Source organism: Aethalodelphis obliquidens, unplaced genomic scaffold, assembly GCF_003676395.1.
Source record: "Aethalodelphis obliquidens isolate GAN/ISIS:26980383/991018 unplaced genomic scaffold, ASM367639v1 scaffold4, whole genome shotgun sequence".
Lineage (NCBI taxonomy): Eukaryota > Metazoa > Chordata > Mammalia > Artiodactyla > Delphinidae > Aethalodelphis > Aethalodelphis obliquidens.
In genome coordinates, this window is record NW_020837948.1 from 56,944,220 (window position 1) to 56,966,807 (window position 22,588).

A 22,588-nucleotide genomic window follows, 5' to 3' on the forward strand; every position below is an offset into this window, starting at 1 on the left:
CTGTGTGGCTTCCCACATTTTATCCCTAAGAGGACTGAAAAAACAAAAAGCATCTGAACAAAAAGGAGAAAGGGTAGCTCCTTCTAAAATTAACATAAACTCCATGAGGATAATAATCTTAGTTTTTTTTTATTAGACTGCTGTGGACTGAATGTTTGTGTTCTCCACCCCTCAATTCATATGTTGAAATCCTAACCCCCAAGGTGATAGTAGTAGGAGGTGAGGCCTTTGGGAGGTAAGTAGCTTATGAGGGCAAAGTCCTCATGATCGGGATGAATGACCTTAGAAAAGAGACCCCAGAGACCTAGCTCACCCCTTCTTCCATGTGAGGTTATAGTGAAAAAAAGGCCATCTATGAGCCAGGAAGTGGGGCCTCACCAGACATGGACTCTGCCACTGTTTTGATCTTGGACTTCCAGCCTCCAGAACTGTGAGAAATAGATTTCTATTATTTATAAGCTATAAACATATAAGTTTATGATATTTTTGTTCTAGCAGCCCTAATGAACTAAGACATACATGCTCCTCAGTGCCTAGAACAGTCCCTGACACATATTGGATGCTCTACAGGTATTTATTGTATAGAAAATGTTGATACCCTGGTAAAGAGTAGAAGCCAGCACTCCTCAAGGTCATTGACAAAGGGCTACAATGGGCTTTGTCCTACCATACTGATACCCATTTCATTTGTCCCACCAAGGAGGACCAACAAATGCTTACATCATTCATCTATTTGCTTGGGTTTCATGAAGTTTCTTTGCATTATTTTTCATCAGTTGTGTCAGGCTTTGTCACTGCATATATGTTTTGCTTTATTGGCATTTTTATCCTTCATACTTGCTTCAAGAGCTGCCTAGAATTGCAGATGAATATCATGGAGCCCTGGGCAGTCAGGTGCCCACTCACATGCCCAGGAAACAGTAATAAGCTGAAGTAGGTGGTGTAGGCCTGGAAGGAACACTGCCCATCACATAATCCAAAATCCTTGTTATACAGACAGGAACACTGAGATCCAGAAAAGAGAAACCATCTGCCTGGGCACCCACGGAGCATCCCACTTGTTCAGAAACATCTTGGCCCACCAAGATCATGGTGATTAGCATCAGTCTTTGGCCTTCCAGAGTCACAGCTAAACAAAATATGCTATTTGGGAAAGCTAATTGGTACTGGAATCCCTTAAACTCTCTGCTTCCCATGATAACTTTAGGGTGGGGCTTTAATGATAGGTTTTATTAATAAGTTTATCCAGCGAAGTGGGAATGGGATGCAGGACAAATTAGTTCTAATGGGGGGCGGGAGGTCTTAATTCATTGAATAAGAAAAGGAAAGGTTAGGGCTTCCCTGGTGGCGCAGTGGTTGAGAGTCCGCCTGCTGATGCAGGGGACACGGGTTCGTGCCCCGGTCCGGGAAGATCCCACATGCCGTGGAGCAGCTGGGCCCGTGAGCCATGGCCGCTGAGCCTGTGCGTCCGGGGCCTGTGCTCTGCAGCGGGAGAGGCCACAACAGTGAGAGGCCCGCGTACCAAAAAAAAAAAGGAAAGATTAACCATCATTTTGAAGAGGCAGCATAGCACAGAGAGTAATGACTTTGGAGTCAGATAGCCTGAGTTCCAATCCTAGCCCTGCCACTCACTAGCTTGGGAGGGCTACTCAGTAGTTCCATGTCACAGTTTCCTTTATCTGTATATGGAAGGCAGTGATAGTAGAGACTGTTATATATAAAGAATTCAGGGCAGCACCTTATACCTACAAGTTCTCAGTATATAGAAATGACTTTTTTCTCTCCAGGTCTCTTCAGGTAAAACTTTGCTTACATTTGTCACTTATTTCCAGAATAAAACACATCCAGATCTGTGGTGCATGACCCATTCACCATGTCCAAATTTATTGTCTTTCTACTTAGACCAAGAGGGGAGGGATGGGGAAAGCTCCAGGGGAAAAAATGGTGCTGGGATGTTATGTATGGTGTTCACTCTAAGGGCAGACTTTGCAGAGGTGAAATCTACAGTTTGATAATGCCCCATTTTAATCTATTTGAGGATAGTTTAAAGAATCTGGATTCAGTATAGTGTTTATCATTATTGCTTTAGGTTTTCTGGGGGGTCTTCATCTAGAGGATATAAACATGGGGTGTCACAATACACTTGAGCGATTCAATTAGACAACTTTGTGGAACTCATATCAAATGCAAAGCAATCAGGTACAAAATTCTGAGGGACGTAAAGACAACTATGAAACAGTTCTCACTGTTGGGTTTAAACAATAAAGTCTATTGAGCAAGATAGCTGAATGCATCTAATGACATTCCTGTGAAAAATAGGTGAGGAAGGGATCATTTATAAGAGTTTATCACATTGTCATTTACTCCCTCCAAATGCCTCTTATCTACTTCACCTCTAACGTCATAACATTATCCTAAACAACCATCTCTGAGGTTCGCTTTGCTGCAAATATCCTCTGGTGAACGAAGAAGTAAATCACAGGATCAGAGATTATTCTGAATGCCATCTAAAAGAAATGAAGGTTTATTTTCTGATGCACAAACTAAAGTGACAGTTCCATAAAATAGAATATGTTCTCCTTCCAAGCTCACAAAGATATAGAGCTGTAAAAGGAAGAACAATTTCATGTTACCTCTCTGATGAATACCCAGTAAGATTTTATTTTAAATTTTGTTTCAGGGAATCTTTAAAGGATTGTATTGTCAATATTCACTTGGGAGTTTTACTGTAAACGTTAATTAGTTAACTCAAAACAAAAAGTAGCAATGTATAAAACTAGGGGAAATGCCTTTAAATGAAAAAGTTGCATTACCCATTATTATAATTTTTTTCACGTTCTCCCTGCAGTATTAGTATTATGCAATGCTGAGTTCTAAATACAAGCCTTCAGTGGTTAGCCTGTAGACTAGGAACTTTGGGGTTTTGAGTGCAAATTCTAGTTTGGTATTAACTCGCTATCAAGCCTTCTACAAACCTCTCAATCTTGTGTTTGCTCATGGGCTAAGTGGAGATACCCATATTCTCCTGATTCAGAGTCAAGTCCTTACACACCGTAGAGATTAAATAAGTTACATGAGAGTCTTTTATGGAATGTTAAAATAAATACAAAGAGCATGGGCTTCCCTGGTGGTGCAGTGGTTGAGAGTCCGCCTGCCGATGCAGGGGACACGGGTTCGTGCCCCGGTCCAGGAAGATCCCACATACCGTAGAGCGGCTAGGCCCGTGAGCCATGGCCGCTGAGCCTTGTGCGTCCGGAGCCTGTGCTCCGCAACGGGAGAGGCCACAACAGTGAGAGCCCCGCGTACTGCTCTAAAAACCAAAATAAATAAAAAAAAAAAAAAAAAAAAATACAAAGAGCAGTAATAAGTTACTATACCTATTAAGGCACAGCATGTGTGCCAAGCAACCTAAATCATACTAATACAGCATACATAAATATCATGCTACCTTGAATAATATATATATCCAGAATATGATTCTGCCTGTCATTATGGCACCCAAAGAAAGTCCTGTTGACCCATATTATATGACTCAGATTATATAACATGTTTAACTTCCTTTAATAATGAAATTCATAATTCAACTTATATTACTGCAAGTGCTTCCTGTGACAAGATAGACAAGGTCCCTGTCCTCCTGAAGCTTACACCCTGGTGGAAAATTCCCTGTATATTCATCCTTCTCAAGCTTGAATGTGCCTATGAGTCATCTGAAAATTTGATTTAAAGGCAGATTCTGATTCACTGGGCCTGGGGTGGGACCTAAGGGCCTGCTGGCCCAAACCCCACTTTGGGTTGTAAGGAATTAGGTAGGCGATGTATTACTCTTCCAAGCAACATGATGCCTTAGCTAAATGCAAATACCCTACTTCTTAAGAGAAGAGCCCTTAAGGACTGACAACAGTACTCAGAATATCAGGCAGCTGGTGGTGGCAGGGGAGGAGGAGACATGTATGAACAAATGGACTTTTTGTAACCTCTCAATAAGAGGGCTGGTTCAAAAGAAGCCCAGGAAGGCAAGCTCACATGTAGCGCTCTGCTCCAAGTTTTCCATGAGGGAATCTTTACCCACAAGAAGTCTACCTTGATCAACAGGACTGATGAAATACATCAGACGTTTCCAACCCTGGTTGCAGATCTCCAGAGAAATCTTTGGTGTGGGTAGGAACCAGACATCAGTACTTTTGAAAGTTCCCCAAATGATTCTAATGTGCAGCCAGGATTGAGAGCCATTATCTTATAGGGAGTGGTTTTCAGAACAGTTATTTCAGGAATTTTTATTATTTTCTTTAAAGCCAAATTATTATAACTTATTTTTATAGATTTTGGTAAATCTTTTTATATACATACATTTGTAAATCAGGTAAACATTCTTTTTTTTTTTTTTTTTCCTACGGTACGCGGGCCTCTCACTGTTGTGGCCTCTCCCGTTGCGGAGCACAGGCTCCGGACGTGCAGGCTCAGTGGCCATGGCTCACGGGCCCAGCCTCTCCCTGGCATGTGGGATCTTCCCGGACTGGGGCATGAACCCGTGTCCCCTGCATCGGCAGGCGGACTCTCAACCACTGCGCCACCAGGGAAGCCCTAAACATTCTTTTACACAGCATTTATCCTAATTTTTAGTTTGGAAAATATGATGACTATATGGAAGAATAATATCTGCAATACGAATGCAAACATTTAGTGTCATTTTCATATGAAGCTTTCTTTAAAACCTTTAAGGGACTTCCCTGGAGGTCCAGCAGTTAAGACTCCACACTCCCAATGCAGGGGGCCTGAGTTCAATCCCTGGTCAGGGAACTAGATCCCGCATGCAGCAATTTAAAAAAAAAGATCCCGCATGGCCCAGCTAAAGATCTCACATGCTGCAACTAAGACCTGGCACAGCTAAATAAATAAAGAAATATTAAAGGAAATAAATAAAATAAAACCTTTAAGAAGAAGACAATCACTGCAATAGAAAAATGGGCAAAAGAAATGAACAGGCAATTCAAAAAGGAAAAAAAATGCATGTGACCAATAAGCAGCTTTTAAAGGTTTAACTTTATTAATAATTAAAGAGATGCAAATTAAAATAATGAGACTTATGAAAGAGAGCAAACAAAAAATTTGGAGTTAACAAACCATGGAAGGAGCTGAGAACTAAAAAAAAAGTATTATTAATATATCCTTAGAGAAGGAAGAAAAGATATTATACTCTTGAAACAAAAATAAACTAAGTAATGGGGCTTCCCTGGCAGTCCAGTGGTTAAGACTCTGTGCTTCCAATGCAGGGGGCACAGGTTTGATCCCTGGTCAGGGAACTAAGATCCCACATGCCACGCAGCCAAGAAAAATAAAAATAAAAAGTAAAATAAAATAAGTAATTAAAGGTATGCCTTACTCGCGGGGTTACTTGTTAAAGTCTTCAGCCTCCATAGAATGCCCTGAGGCTGCCATGCTGTGAGGGGGCCCACGGGGGGAGGCCCTGGGACTACAAGTGGAGAGAGAGATGCCTGGCCAGTCCCCAGCTGCTCCACCCCCTGCTGTTCTAGCTCCAACTATCATCTGACTGCCACCATAGGAAGACGCTGAGCTGCAAGCTGGCAGTTGAGTCCTTCCCAAATCCTCTACACACAGAAACTGTGGGAGATAATATAATGATTATTATTGTTTGGGGGTGATTTTTAAGCCAGTGATAGACAAACAGAGAATTCAGTGGCTGGAAATTGAATGCTGCCATAACCAAACCCTAAAGCAAGTGGCATTGGCTTTGGGACTGGGCTGTGGGTGGAACCAGAGGGCCTTGAGAAAACTATTGGCAGAAATCTAAAAGCAAGAACCAAACCAGACCCACCCCACTGGGTGCTTCCCCAATGCCCAACCCACAGCCAGGAGAGTTACAATATGATTATTATTATTGTTTTAAGCCAGTAAACATTGGGATGTTTTGTTACACAGCAATAGGTAACAAGGACACCTCACATCTGGTACCAAATTCTGGACTGATTACTGCTCGATAGGAGAAACAGAACCACAGTAGGGATTAGACATCAGGCAACGTGGGAGGTGGCTAAGCAGTCTACGTAGGGCTGCAGCTTCTGCTTCTGGTGCTGGGCTTGAAATTGGCAGACCCAGAACCTGAGAAAGAAGGATGGACAAAATGGAACCTGTGAGAATAACCCAAAGTTCAAAGATGACAACCTGAACACCACATCCATCTCTCAATCTTAAAGATGCAGATAATCTGCAGTGTAAGTTCCTGCCCTTCAACACGGAGCTGCACGTACAACTGTCTCAGGATTCACAGACGCGAAAGGAGCCAAAGTTGCTGAAGGCCATGTGTCACTCCAACCTAACAAGTGAACCAGAAGATTGGTGACAGTTTGCGGGACCTGTAGCAGCACCTGGTCCCAGATCACCTCACAATGTAACAAAACAGCTGTAGCTGCTTTTCCACCATCCATCAGTTTCCACTCACATAAATTTCTCCTGTGACCAACTCTAACCAGGGCCATATGGGGAAGGAAATTCTGGGAAATATAGTTCCAGCTCACCTGACACTGTACAAACGTACTTACAGGGTCGACGAAATCAATATGGAAGCACACTTACTGACAAGGGAGATATTTACAAAATATAGTTTAGGAACAAAAGCAGATTAGAAAACAGAAAATACAGTGTGATCCCATCTTTAACATATTAATAATATTTGTAAATAAAGAAAAAGCCTGGAAGAATATTAGCAATATTAGTAATAATATTCATAGTTATTCCTGCATCAATGCTGTTATATGCTTTTATTTTCCTTTATTTTGCACACTATTTTTCTTATCTGTTGATAATCAACCTGCATTATTTATGCTAATAAAAAAAGTTTTTAAAGTGGCTTAAGATTAGCACAGCAGAAAGACACACACTCAGGATTGTTTTTTCTGAGTCACTTTAATCGACTGAAAACTCTGAAAGTCTATCTGAATGAATTTTGAGCTCAAACAACACACAAAAAAACCTTGATTATAAATTAGGAGAATCAATCTTCCTCAACACCAATAGCAGGTCTTTCTTCCCAAAACCACTCTTGTCAGAAGCCATTCATTGTTTTGGAAGCAAGGAAACCCAGAATTCCAAAGAGAGAGGGAGAGAGACAGAGTGAGCAACTAGGCATTCTTTATTGTTTAGGTGCAATTTCTGCAGCCCAGAGCTCAGATGTCAACGTTTTCTTTCTTTTCTGTTCCATTCAATTCCTTTTTTTTCTTATTTTATGATCAGCCATAGTTGGTGCTGGCTTCATTCTTTGTGCCAGAACTCTCTTCTGTTGTTGTTTTAATTAAAAGAAAGTGGAAATGTTATGATTTTAAGAGACAGAGAATAGCCACAGGGATTTTCTCTCCCTTTTTTCAGTGCCAAAAATGCCCGATGAGGCTTATGTTTTTATCCTCTGTTTGAAGGTGAAACACGCCCATTATCTCCATCTACACAGTAATAGTAATGGTTCCACCATATAAAGTTCTAACCCCACCGCAGACGGGTGGCCTTGCTAAATATGAAGCAGTTATAAAACTTTCTTTCCTCCACTGGATTGTATTGTATTTGAGAATGGGTGTGTGTCCTAGGGAAGGGTGTGTGTGTGCATGTGTGTGTGCCCGCATACACACACACACACACACACATTTGCAGTCCCAGAGTTACACAATGAACACTCAAAAGAAAGCAGGGGCAGGTCCACAGCTTCCACAGGAAGGAGCGCTTGAATAAGTTTAATGTACCATTGCTCATTATAGACGGTCCTGCTGGAAGCCCTTCCCCTATAGTATGCTTCTGGGCTGGATAATTCAGAATTAGGAGAAAACACAGCTAGGAGTTATTATCATAAACTGTGGGGGAAGGGAAATCAGTCCTAGGGTGAAACCAGTCCCTAATGGTAGTGCATGAGATTTCGCAAGAGCCGGATGGCAGAGTTGAACTGTGGAGGTTTGGAGAAGATGCTCCCGTACAAAGCCCTGACCTGAACCTTGAGTAAAGTGGGGAAATGGTGGAGCCCTATGAAGGCCTTAATTCTCAGAGATTTTTTCTTTGGAGTGTAGGAGAAGTCATATTTTCCAGTTTTAAATTCTTTCCAGCATACCTTTTAATTCCTTTAATTCCCTCACTCATTGTGTTAGTTGCCTAGGGCAGCCATAACAAGTACCACAAACTGGGTGGCTTCAAACAATAGAAATTCATTCTCACAGTTCTGGAGGCTAGAACTCTGAAATCAAGGTATTGATATGGCCATGCTCTCTCTGAAGGCTCTAGGAGGGGAATCCTTGTCTTTTCCTAGCTTCTGGTGGTTGCCAGCAATCTTCGGAACTCCTCGACTTGTGGCTGCATCACTCCAGTCTCTGTCTCCATTGTCACATGGCCTTCTCCCTGTGTGTCCTTTGCTCTTATAAGGACACCAGGAATTGGATTTAGGGCTCATCCCAACCTAATGTGAACTTGTCTTAATTAATTACATCTGCAAAACTCTGTTTCCAAATAAGATCCCATTCTGAGGTTCCTGGTAGACATGAATTCGGGGGGGGAGACGGTATTCAACCTGCTACACTCAGGAAAATGTTCAGCTCAGTGTGGTGATGTTATGGAAGGAAGTAACAGAGAAGCAAGAGGGGAAGTGAGAGCCGCACCACTCTCCTCACCCATATCCCACCAGGTATCAGATGGGACAGGAGTCCATGAGGCCCCTGGGCCACAACCAAAAGTGAAGTGAACAGGCGTGAGAGGAGGGGAGAGTGGCTGCAGCCAACGTCAGGAAGATGCCTCAGAGAAGCCCTAAGACAACCTTCCTCCCTTCCCCCACGCAAGGCTTTACCCACAAGCATAAGACAAGTTGCTGAAAGGGAAGTTGTGTGCCCTTCTTATTTTTCCATCTATAGTCAAAAGTCACTGAAGCAGAACAAATAATGAGTAGTTTCAAACAATTCAGAACAGCTAAATGTAGAAGCTTTTGTGTGTGGTTTGGGTTGCGGCTGCAGCTGAGTAGAGATAACTGAGGGGGTGGGCCTCCCTCTCAGGGAAAGTATATCAGATGTTTGGTTATAAATGGTCAGGAAGCATCCTTAACAAGACAGGGGTATTGATCAGGAAATAATTGTTTGCTGGAAGCAGGGCAGTCTTTTCCATGAGTAATTAAGATGGTGTCACTTGATACCAGCTCCAGGGAGAATCACTCTTCCCTCATGGTGTCATTAACCTGGTGTCATGGCAACAAGCTGGTCATGGGTTCTTCCTCTGGCGCTTTCTTTTATTAATGTGTCTGCTGTTCACAAGTTACAGCTTGCTCCTTCCGTTGTGTTTCTCCAAACACAAGTGACAAGGTGGAAAAAAAGGGAGGTAGATTTTATTACTTAGCACAGGCCTCAAGAAAAGCAAAAACAAATAAACCAACCATTGGTTAGCTATATTGAAAGGTAACCTCCTTTCCCCATACAGGTCCCTATACCCTCATAATTCATGGACCAGTAACATCAACATCTCTCAGGGACTGTTAGAAATTCAGAGTCTCAGATCCCACCCCAGAATCAGAACTTGACCTTTGATCCCCAGGAGATTCATATTCATGTTATAGTTTAAGAAGCACTGCCAACTTTAACTTCCCTTCAAATAATAACATGGCCAGCAGCTGTGTACAAGGCGTTTCTCTTTTGAAACAACATTTTTTTATTAGCCTTGGTGGCCTGATAAGATTTCACAAAAAAAGTGGAAAAGAGTCACTGTTTTCTGCAGTAAGAATAAGGCTTGCAATTTAGGCTAAATTTATCATAAGAAAATGTCTCCAGGCTGTGCCAGGTATTTTGTCCCCAGGCTTCTCTGGTACCTTGTCTAGATTAGGAGACCTGTCCCTCTGATTCTGAGCTCACCTAGTCAGCTCAGAGACTGCAATCTGTGAATCAGGAGCCATGTTCCAGAAGCACCAAATGGAGGAGGCTTTTGGCCTAGAAATACCGCCTGGAAACATTGCCAAAGAAAATGCCAAAAGCAAGCTTTGTCCTTTTAGTCAGGACACAAGGTCCTGCCGCTTCTTCCTATTCATCACAGCAATGAATTCGTTGTCTAAACCTTGCCATAAGTATCATTACGAAAATGTTTGGATAGCCAGAACACCACGTTTGAAGAATTTTCCTTCATTCCTGACATATGAAATACAACAAGCCAGATCTTACACGTAATGAAATGAAAAATGAGGAAATGACCCAGTACTTCCATTGAAAAGCAAATAATAAAAACAAACCCATTGAATTATCTATATATTTTTTCCCAGACTTCGGACTTTTTTATTTGGGAGGAGGGAGGATAGAACAGGATGGGTCATAATGGAAGAGGTGAGATGGGACCGTAAAACAGATAGTATTTTAAAAAATGATTGATAATTAGGAATGAGTCATCGTTGCCAAGAATTAATCTTTTTTAAGTTAATTAATTAATTTTATTTTTTGGTTGCATTGGGTCTTCGTTGCTGTGCATGGGCTTTCTCTAGTTGCGGTGAGCGTGGGCTACTCTTCCTTGTGGTATGTGGGCTTCTCATTGCGGTGGCTTCTCTTGTTGTGTAGCATGGACTCTAGGTGTGCAGGCTTCAGTAGTTGTGGCACATAGGCTTCAGTAGTTGTGGCATATGGGCTCAGTAGTTGTGGCCTATGGGCTCTAGAGCGCAGGCTCAGTAGTTGTGGTACATGGGCTTAGTTGCTCTGCAGCATGTGGGATCTTCCCGGACCAGCGCTTGAACCTGTGTCCCCTGCGTTGGCAGGCAGATTCTTAACCACTGCACCACCAGGGAAGTCCCACCAAGAATTAACCTTGACCAAGGAATGTGAATTTCTTTCTGTTATGGACGAGTAGCTGTATGACCTTGGGTAAGTGTCTTAACCTCTTTCCTCCTCAGTTCCTTAATTTGTAAAAAAAATGATAATAATACTGCCTACCTCTTTGGATTGTTGTCAGGTTAAATTAGATAATTGATGTAAACCGTTTCACAATGGCCAGTAGTAGGTAATAAACACTGAATAAATATTAGATTTACTATTGTAGAAAGATGATGGCAATTCTGGAACTAAAAGAATGTGTTAGTGCAACAATTTGAGAATCAGTTAAATTAAAATCTACATAATAAAGAAATAAAATGAGGAATTGAAGTACTTCACCAGATTACTTAAGAAAAAACAAAACAAAACAAAATGACTACAACAGGAATTAGCAGATGAATCAGGCCCGAGAGAGTGACTTAGTCTGTTTTGGCTGCTATAACAAAAGTACCAGTGTTATAAAAAAAGTACCATAAAGTGGGTGGCTTAGAAATAGCAAACGTTTATTTCTCACAGTTCTATAGTCTGGGAAGTCTAAGATCATGGCACCGGCAGACTCAGTGTCTGGTGAGGTCCCACTTACCAGATGTCCATCTTTTCTCTGTAACCTCACATGGCAGAAAGGGTAAGGGGCTTTCTTGGTCTTCTTTTATGAGGGCATTAATCCCAATCATCTCCCAAAGGCCTTACCTCAAAGTACCATCACACTGGGGATTCATTTCAACATATGAATTTGGGGAGATCACAAACATTCAGTCTATAGCAGAGGGGTTACCCTGAATTATTACTTTGTTCACCTACGTTCATTTAATTAATAGAAGTGATCAGTTATTCACAGCATCTTTATGAGATCACTTTTTGAAATAGTAATTTTCACAAGAACTATTTTAAAAATCTACAAAGTTGACATGATACTATATATAGAAAACTCTAAAGACTCCACACAAAAACTACTAGAACTGATAAATGAATTCAGCAAGGTAGCAGGATACAAGATTAACATACAGAAATCAGTTGCATTTCTTTACACTAACAGTGAAATAGCAGAAAGGGAACATAAAAAAGCAATACCTTTTAAAATCACACCAAAAAAAAAACAAACAAACTTAGGAATAAACCTGACCAAGGAGGTGAAAGACTTATATGCTGAGAACTATAAAACATTAATAAGGGAAATTAAAGATGATTCAAAGAAATGGAAAGATACCCCATGCTCTTGGATTGGAAACATTAATATTGTTAAAATGGCAATAGTACCCAAAGCAATCCACAGATTTAATGCAATCCCTTTCAAATTACCCATGACATTTTTCATAGAACTAAAACAAATCATCTTAAAATTTATAGGGAACCATAAAAGACCCAGAACTGCCAAAGCAATCCTGAAGAAAAAGAACAAATCAGGAAGCATAACCCTCCCAGACTTCAGACAATACTAAAAAGATACAGTAATCAAAACAGTAGGGTATTGGCACAAAAACAGACATACAGATCAACGGAACAGGACAGAGAGCCCAGAAATAAACCCACACACCTATGGTCAATTAATCTTCAAAAAAGGAGGCAAGAATATACAATGGAGATGAAGACAGTCTCTTCAGCAAGTGGTGCTGAGAAAGCTGGACAGCTGCATGTAAATCAATGAAGTTAGAACACACCCTCACACCATACACAAAAATAAACTCAAAATGCCTTAAAGACTTAAATATAAAACAAGATACCATAAATCTCCTAGAAGAGATCATAGGCAAAACATTCTCTGACATAAATCATACCAATGTTTTCTTAGGTCAGTCTCCCAAGGCAATAGAAATAAAAACAAAAACAAACAAATGGGACCTAATTAAACTTACAAGTTTTTGCACAGCAAAGGAAACCATAAACAAAATGAAAAGACAACCTATGGAATAGGAAAAAATATCTGCAAATGATGTGACCAACAAGGGCTTAATTTCCAAAATTTACAAATAGTTCATACAACTCAACAAGAAAAAAAACAAACAATCCAGTCAAAAAATGGGCAGAAGGCCTAAACAGACATTTCTCCAAAGAAGACATACAGATGGCTAATAGGCAAATGAAAAGATGCGCAACATTGCTAATTATTAGAGAAATGCAACTTATAACTACAATGAGGTACCACCTCACACTGGTCAGAATGGCCATCATTAAAAAGTCTGTAGACTTTTTAATGATAGCCATCATTAATAAAGTCTGTTAGTAAAGTCTATTATTTGTAAATAACAAATGCTGGAGAGGGTGTGGAGAAAAGGGAACCCTTGTACACTGTTGGTGGGAATGTAAGTTGGTGCAGTCACTATGGGAAATGGTGTAGAGGTTCCTTATAAAAGTAGAAATAGAATTACCATATGATTCATCAATCCCACTCCTGGGCATATATCCAGACAAAAATATAATTCAGGGCTTCCCTGGTGGTGCAGTGGTTGAGAGTCCGCCTGCCGATGCAGGGGACACGGGTTCGTGCCCCAGTCCAGGAAGATCCCACATGCCATGGAGCGGCTGGGCCCGTGAACCATGACTGCTGAGCCTGTGCGTCCAAAGCTTATGCTCCGCAACGGGAGAGGCCACAACACTGAGAGGCCCGCGTACCACAAAAAAAACAAAAAAAACTATAATTCAAAAAAGATACATGCAGCCTTATGTTCAGAGCAGCACTATTCATAATAGCCAAGACATGGAAACAACCTAAAGTCTATCGACAGATAAATGGATAAAGAAGATGTGGTACATATATATAATGGAATACTACTCAGACATAAAAAAGAACAAAATAATGCCACTTGCAGCAACATGGATGCAATTAGAGATTATCATACTAAGTGAAGTAAGTCAGAAAGAGAAAGACAAATATTATATGATATCATTTATATGTGGAATCTAAAATATGATGCAAATGAACCTATCTACAAAAGAAACAGACTCACGGACATAGAGAACCTACTTGTGGCTGCCAAGGGGGAGGGAGTTGGGGGAGGGGTGGAGTGGGAGGTTGGGGTTAGCAGATGTAAGCTTTTATGTATAGAATGGATAAACAACAAGGTCCTACTGTATAGCACAGAGAACTATTTTCAATACCCTATGATAAACCATAATGGAAAAGAGTATAAAAAAAAGAATGTGTGCATATATTAACTGAATCACTTTGCTGTACAGCAGAAGTTAACACAACATTGTAAATCAACTATACTTCAATTAAAAAATGATAGAGGACTCCTCTGGTGGCGCAGTGGTTGAGAGTCCACCTGCCGATGCAGGGGACACGGGTTCGTGCCCCGGTCCGGGAAGATCCCACATGCCGCGGAGTGGCTGGGCCCGTGAGCCATGGCCGCTGAGCCTGCGCGTCCGGAGCCTGTGCTCCGCAATGGGAGAGGCCACAGCAGTGAGAGGCCCGCGTACCGCAAAAAAAAAAAAAAAAAAAAGATAGAAAATAACAAAAAAAATCTGCAAGGTATCTGAGAAACTTCATCATTTATAATGAGGAGAAACAAAGTGCCTACCTACCATCCAGTGGCCCTCTCAGATGTACACCAGTGTCTCCTGTTCTGTCCTTCACACTTCTTAACTTCTTTCAGAGCTGATTTTCTCAGCTTGCCCAATCTTTTGAACCCATCCATTGAGCTTTATATTTTACTGACTCTTCATTTTTAAAATTTATTATATTTTTAAAAAATGAATCTTCTGAGCTTTTTCCCCCCATAATGTTCTGCTCTTGCCCTTTACACAGTTATATTCCAGCTGTTTCTGCAGCCCTGGGTAGAGCACATTTTATCAGTGACATGAGGAAACACATTGTTCATCCATGCACAAGGGAGTGCTTTCCAATTAAAGATGTCACTTTGAAAGAGTTTTCCAAATTGGTTTCATTGAGAAAAAAATAAAGGAGGCTAAAATCCTTTCACCTGAAATTTGACATTAGCTGCAAAACCTTTGTTAATCATGAAGGTTAAGCAATAACATTTAATTAGTGCTGGTTATAAATAGAATATTGCTTGGAATTTATGTAATCAAAATCTTAAGTGTCTGTGTAACTGTGGGCTGTTCTTTCTACAGTTCCTCCTAAAAATGGGACAATGAAATCCAGGAGCCATTTTTATTTTGGACTTCCTTTTCAGACATAGTTTATTTGGGTGAGAGCTGGGTTTTATTTTGGCCCTTGCCACCTTCAACACCTGGTTCTCAGGTAAGTAAACCAAAGTGATGTGGGGAAGGTGCTAATGAACCTGCTGGCACCCACTCCTTTGCCCTTTTGTGCCCCTGTATATGAAGTCAGTATGATTGTGAGAGGACAATGTAAGAGAGAAAAGATATAAGCACCTCAGACCCTTCATTAGTAAACAGGGATTTAGCAATAGCTTTGCTTACAGTCATTATGGCTGGATACAAGGGAAAGATTTTCAGGGGAAAAAAAAGTACTATTTAGAGAAAACCATAATTCGAAAACATACATGCACCCCAATGTTCATTGTAGCACTATTTATAATAGCCAAGACATGGAAGTAACCTAAGTGTCCATCTGGATAAAGAAGATATGGTATACACACACACACACACACACACACACACACACACACACACACACACGCAATGGAATACTACTCAGCCATAAAAAAGGAATGAAATAATGCCATTTGCAGCAACATGGATGGACCTAGAGATAATCATACTAAGTGAAGTAAGTCAGACAAAGACAAATATCATATATCACTTATATGTGGAATCTAAAAAAAATTATGCAAATGAACTTATTTACAAAACAGAAACAGACTCACAGACTTAAAAAACAAACTTATGGTTACCAAAGGGGAAAGGTGAGGGGGAGGGATAAATTAGGAGGCTGGGATTAACAGATACGCACTACTATATATAAAATACATAATCAACAAGGACCTACTGTATAACACAGGGAACTCTACTCAATATTCTGTAATAACCTATATGGGAAAAGAATCTGAAAAAGAATAGATATATGTATATGTATAACTGGATAACTTTTCTGTACACCTGAAACTAACACAACATTGTAAATCAACTATACTCCAATATAAAATAAAAATTAAAAAAAATAAAATAAATGAAAACAAAAGTAGTATTTAGTGTGTTAGGGCTCTCCAGAGAAACAGAACCAATAGGATGTTGCCCCTCCCTCAGGGGACCTCCATCTTTTTTCTCTTAAGAACTTCAACTGACTGGATGAGGTAATCCATATTACAGAGGAGAATCTACTTTACTCAAAGTTTACTGATTTAAATGTTAATCTCATCTAAAAAATACCTTCACAGCCACATCCTGACAAACATTTAACCAAATACGTATTTAACCAAATACATAACAGGGTACCATGGTCTAGCCAAGTTGACACATAAAATTAGCCATCACATTTAGCCATTCTGAGAATTGAAATTGGGATTGGGATTGATTTGTTATAATATCCTCAAATGCCCTAAAGTCACTTTGAACGGTGTGTTCAAAAGCAATAAGGACCAAAAAGTTTTCAATGTCACTGCTATGCTGGCAGAAACTCTCTGTGAAAGCAGTGTTTCATACTTTATTCTAGTAACGGTCCCCAGCAGGGTAGTGCAATAGTAAAGTGGGCACGCTCTAATGTCAGATCACTGGAGTCTGCATCCTGGCTCTACTGCTTTCAGTAGATTTGACACGACTCATTTTTACTTCTCTCGGCTTCAGTTTTTCCCTCCATCTATAAAACGGAGATAGGTTTAAATGTCCTAACTCATGGGAAGTGTGTAGAACAGTGCAAGGAACATATTAAGTGTTCAATAAATATTACCTTTTATTATTACTTGAATTAAGAATAAAGCCAAACATTTTCTTAACGTCTGCCCATCTTAGAGATAGGGTTATTTTTGGTTTTGGTTTATTTGTTTTGTTTTTAAACGTGTAGCATTACAGAAAGTTATACCAGCCTCACCCCTTCCTACCTTTACCCAGAGGTTGGCATTTCAGTGTCCCTTAAGGGGCACTCAATGTAAGCAAGTTGCTTTTCACCAGCAAGTTCAGGAGCAGGAAGAATCGTAGAGGCTCTTGTTAATAAGCCTGGACACGATGGGTAGAAGACTGGCTTTCACTGGGCAGATGGCAAGGTGGTGCTATGATACTATGAAATTTGCAAATGGATCACCACATTTCAATGAACTGATGAGTAAATACTGTAGCAGTAAGGCCATTTCAAGGAAAAAATATATATCAATAACAATTTGATGTTACAATAACAACCAGCTATTTTCTTTTTACAAATAAATTCTTTTCACTTAAAAGAACCATCTCTTAGTTCCTTTAAGTAGTACTTCTTTACAGCATTTAAGATGAAATTATATTACCAAAGCCTTGACTAATAAACAACTTTTCCAGGAAAGGGACACGCATATTTATAGCATCTGCCATGTACCTAGAATAGTGTTTGACACTTCATGGAAACTATCACATTAAAAAGGTAGGTGAGGGCTTCCCTGGTGGCACAGTGGTTGAGAGTCTGCCTGCTGATGCGGGGGACACGGGTTTGTGCCCCGGTCCGGGAGGGTCCCGCATGCCGTGGAGCGGCTGGGCCCATTAGCCATGGCCGCTGAGCCTGTGCGTCCGGAGCCTGTGCTCTGCAAGGGGAGAGGCCACAACAGTGAGAGGCCCACATACCACAAAAAAAAAAAAAAAAAAGGTAGGTGCTCCTGCTTATACTTTGCATGTGAGAGAGGTGATGCTCACAGAAGTGTGGGGACTTGCTCAAGGGCTCACAGATGGTTAGTGGCTGATAAATAAATTCAGCAAGGTAGCAGGATACAAAATTAAGATACAGAAATAGATTGCATTTCTTTACACCAACATTGAAATATCAGAAAGGGAATGTAAAATGTAAACAAAATGATACCTTTTAAAATCGTACCAAAGAATAAATAAATAAATAAAAACTTAGGAATAAACCTGACCAAAGAGGTGAAAGACTAACATGTTGAGAACTATAAAACATTAATAAAGGGAAATTAAAGATGATTCAAAGAAATGGAAAGATATTCCATGCTCTTGGATTGGAAATAGTAATATTGTTAAGATGGCCATACTACCCAAAGCAACTTACAGATTTAATGCGATCCCTATCAAATTACCCATGACATTTTTCACAGAACTAAAACAAATCATCTTAAAATTTATAGGGAACCATAAAAGACCCAGAACTGCCAAAGCAATCCTGAGGAAAAAGAACAAAGCAGGAGGCATAACCCTCCCAGATTTCAGACAATACTACAAAGCTACAGTAATCAAAACTGTGTGGTATTGGCACAAAAACAGACATACAGACATATGGATAAATGGAACAGAATAGAGAGCCCAGAAATAAACTCACACACCTACAGTCAATTCATCTTCAACAAACGAGGCAAGACTATACAATGGGAAAAAGACAAGTCTTGCCAGCAAGTAGGTTGAGAATGCTGGACAGCCACACATAAATCAATGAAGTTAGAACACTCCCTCACATCATACACAAAAATAAATTTAAAAATGGTTTAAAGACTTAATAAGACATGACACCATAAAACTCCTAGAAGAGATCATAGGCAAACCATACTCTGACATAAATCATACCAGTGTTTTCTTAGGTCAGTCTCTCAAGGAAATAGAAATAAAAAAATAAATAAACAAATGGGACCTAATCAAGGGCTCACAGGTGGTTAGTGTCTGAATCAGAACTCAACCCTGTGTCTGGTTCCGAAGTCTGGCTTCCTCCCCCTCCAGTGTGACACCTGTATTCATAGGAATAGATCTTGTCTCTAAAGCTGTATCTCTGGTCCCATCCATGCTCCACAGGCAAGAGTGTCTCCTGAGCTGGTCGCAGGCAAAACTGAGGAAGTGCCACAAAGTTTATCTTTGACAACAGCCAACTCCATTGCAAGTTTTCTTTTTGCCTCCCCTGCAAACTCTCAGCAAGGTGGTGGTTTCATCAGTTCCTGGCTGGCCTTCCCAGTAGCCTCAATGGTACGTTCCTCTGAGTCTATCTTCTTCTCAGTACCTCATACTCTTGATTTCACCCACCACAGTCTCCTTTATTCAAAGCTCACCTACCAATTCTATGTCATGTAATAATGATTAGCGAAACCTTGTATGGTCAAATTAATTACTGACTTGAAGTCACTTCATTAACTAGTTACCTCTGTACGGTCTCAAGGTTTTAATGCAATAAAGTACTCATGAATTACTTGCTTAATTAAAATACATCTTAAAGAAAAAAAGAACAAGGATTATGAGGGTGTGAATTTTGGTGCTATTTTCTGTCAAGTGGGTCTTTCACTGTCCCTCAAATCACACCACATAGGCAGCCATCTACTTTGCTTGGCTTTGCTGGCTTGATCACCTCTGAATCATTAATAGCACAGGACACATTTTTTTATACTTCAGAAAACTGGAGAGAGGAGGGGAGTTGGGAGGGGGGAGTCCATCTTCTTACTAGGAAACCCCAATACCTGATAACTGATCTAGTTACAAAAATCACAGTTCTGTCTAACTTAACCAGCTGTATGTCCTAGTATTGATATTAAGTCTTCTCCTTAAAGCACAAAACACTTCTCATTTTCCGTTTTTCAGCACAGAGGGATTGAGTACACTGTTGTTACCAAGAGCAAAACCCAGAGTCCAATTTGAAGACCCCGATTTTCACAACATTTTCAAACCCTCTAATCAAGGCTTCTTTCTCTTATCCATATTTTCTCCCTTGCCTCTCTGCTTTTTCTTTCTCTGTACAGTTTGTCTTAACACATGAAGAAAATACTTTTAAACGCAAAGAGAAAAATGGATGGTAATCTACTACAAATGACCTCTTAAAACTGAGACCATTCAGTCTGCTTCTTTGAACATACAAAATTGTTTCTCTCTTCTGAAATACTCCACAGCACAGAGATGAGTGTATTCAGATATAATTTCATGTGATTACCCCATAAGAAGAGCTCGTATCCACAACTCTCTATCAGGTCTTGTTAAGCACATAAGTGAACTGCCTTCAAGTAGACCCTGTCCATCAAATCTTTATTTTTCTTTCATGAAGAGTCTACCTTGCAGGCAAACTCTGGTAATGTTGCCTCCCTATTAAAATAGCAAGAAAGGAAAGTTTGAAGTTGGGAGAGATCTGGAAGAATCTTTTTTTTTTTTAATAAATTTATTTATTTTATTTATTTATTTTTGGCTGCATTGGGTCTTTGTTGCTGCGCGCGGGCTTTCTCTAGTTGTGGCGAGCAGGGGCTACTCTTCATTGTGGTGCGTGGGCTTCTCATTGCGGCAGCTTCTCTTGTTGCGGAGCACGGGCCCTAGGTACGTGGGCCTCAGTAGTTGTGGCACATGGGCTCAGTAGTTGTGGCTCACGGGCTCTAGAGCGCAGGCTCAGTAGTTGCAGCGCACGGGCCCAGCTGCTCTGTGGCATGTGGGATCTTCCCAGACCAGGGCTCGAACCCGTATCCCCTGCATTGGCAGGCGGATTCTTAACCACTGTGCCACCAGGGAAGCCCTGGAAGAATCTTTGTCACAAAAATCTGTCCTATGTCAAATATATTTCCTGAGGAAAAAAAAACTACAAAGCAGGATCCAGGCTCCTTGCATCCTATGGCTCTGTCTCCTTGTATGAACTTGGAATCCTCTGTTAGAACCTCAGTATCTTACCAATACATGGGGGAAGAGAAAGAAAGTACAGAGGATCACATGAGGGTTGGGCATCATTTCTACCCACATTCCTTCAGTCAAAATTCAGTCACAGAACCAAACCTAACTGTAAGGGAGGTTGGAAAATGTAGTCTAGCTGCATACTTAGGAGGTAGAAGTATAACTTGTGGTGAACAAAATGCATTTCTACCTTATTCTCTTAACTGAAAGCAGCAGTGCCAGGAAGAGTTGAAGACATGATGATTTAGATACTGGGAGAAAGTCCAATATCATAGGCCGACCAATGTATTCCACACATAATAGGCTGGAAGACAGTGGCAGAAGAGGCAGGCTTAGAGGAGATAGAAAAGTGTCCAGAGGACGGGATGGGCACAGTGACATAAAACCTATGAGCAAACATACTCAGAATTTCAGACATGGAAGCAGCAGGAATTTGGGAATTCAGTGATCAGTAGTAGAGAGAAGTCACTCATTTAGTATTTAGAAAATGTGGGGTTTGGAGGGGAGGATAAGATTAGGGTCAGATAAGAGCTAGGATGAAATAACCAAGAGCTAGGAATATTATAGAGATGGGGCCGGGGCACAAGGGTAGACAGTCAAGGCAGATCATTTGTGAAGTGACTCCTTCGTAACCAGCATGGTGGACAAGAGCTGTTCAAATTCCTCCTGTCCGAGGTCAGCATTGGTCCTGGAGCAGTTCAGAGACTACAGATAGGGTCAGCTGGGAGGAGAGGCACGTGGGAACCTGCTAAGCCCTGCCATGATCTACCCTCAAATGTTACCAGTAACCTTACTCTGCTTCTGGGTCCCAGAAAACAACCCTAACTAACCCTATCTTCCTCACAATGTCCTGGAATGAAACAGGACAATTGAATCAGTACAAACCCTTCAGAGCATAAAGCAAATGCCCCTCTCAGAGTAGGGAGGACCTGGGACAGCATATTTGCTTACAAGTGAGAAATAATAATAAAAGTGACAGCTGACATATACAAGACACAGTTCTGGGGCTTTAAATACATATGAACATTTAATTTTGCCAAAAATCTTTATTACTCCAATTTTACAGATTACAAACTGAGCAATACAGACTTATGACTTGCTCAAGTAAGTGGCAGAGCTGGGATTCAAAGAGGTCTGGCTACAGAATCGATCACCTTAGTTACTATGCATACTGACTTTTTTAGAAAGTCAAATTTGGCCGAAATTTTTTTGTTTTTTGCGGTACGCGGGCCTCTCACTGTTGTGGCCTCTCTCGTTGCGGAGCACAGGCTCCGGACGCGCAGGCTCAGCGGCCATGGCTCACGGGCCCAGCTACTCCGTGGCATGTGGGATCTTCCCGGACCGGGGCACAAACCCGTGTCCCCTGCATTGGCAGGCGGACTCTCAACCACTGCGCCACCAGGGAAGCCCTGGCCAAAATTTCATATCACATTTTGCTTGCTTAAAGGAGGTGTCAGCAAAGATACTTTCTTGCACTTCCCTCCAGAGATCTCATCTACCATTTTGTTTCCAGAAAGCTGTCCTATCCTTTTGGAATGAAGACTGAGTCATGGATCTCCAAAGAATAAGTCACAGACAGTTCACTTCCTCTCAAAGAACATACACAAATATGCAATAACAAGCTCTGAAGTCTCGTATGTCACAAATAAATGACTGCAGAATAAGAAGAAACCTTAGGGACCAGAGTCCCACCCATTTTAGGGCAGAGAGGCTAAGTAGCTTGCAAAATGTCCCTTAGGAACAAAAGCAAGTTGTCCTAACTTCCATGGTAAAAATACTTGCCTCCTGACTTAAGACCACTTATTTTCTCTACTCAGCATGAGGGGATCATAAGGGTTAAGAACCAGAAACTTCAGATTGTGATATGTGACTGCATTAATTCTTTGGTTGCTAGAAAGACTATGAAAAAGATAAAAGGGTTCAACTACACAGAATTTATTTTCTATGAAATAAGAAATCCAGCATCTTATGTAACTAGTCAGGAATTATACAGCCATATGTTCAGACATTTATTCATTCATCCCAGCGTTTATCCCAGCATTTATCCATCTATCCATTCAGGCATTTATTCATTCATTTGCTAAAGTATC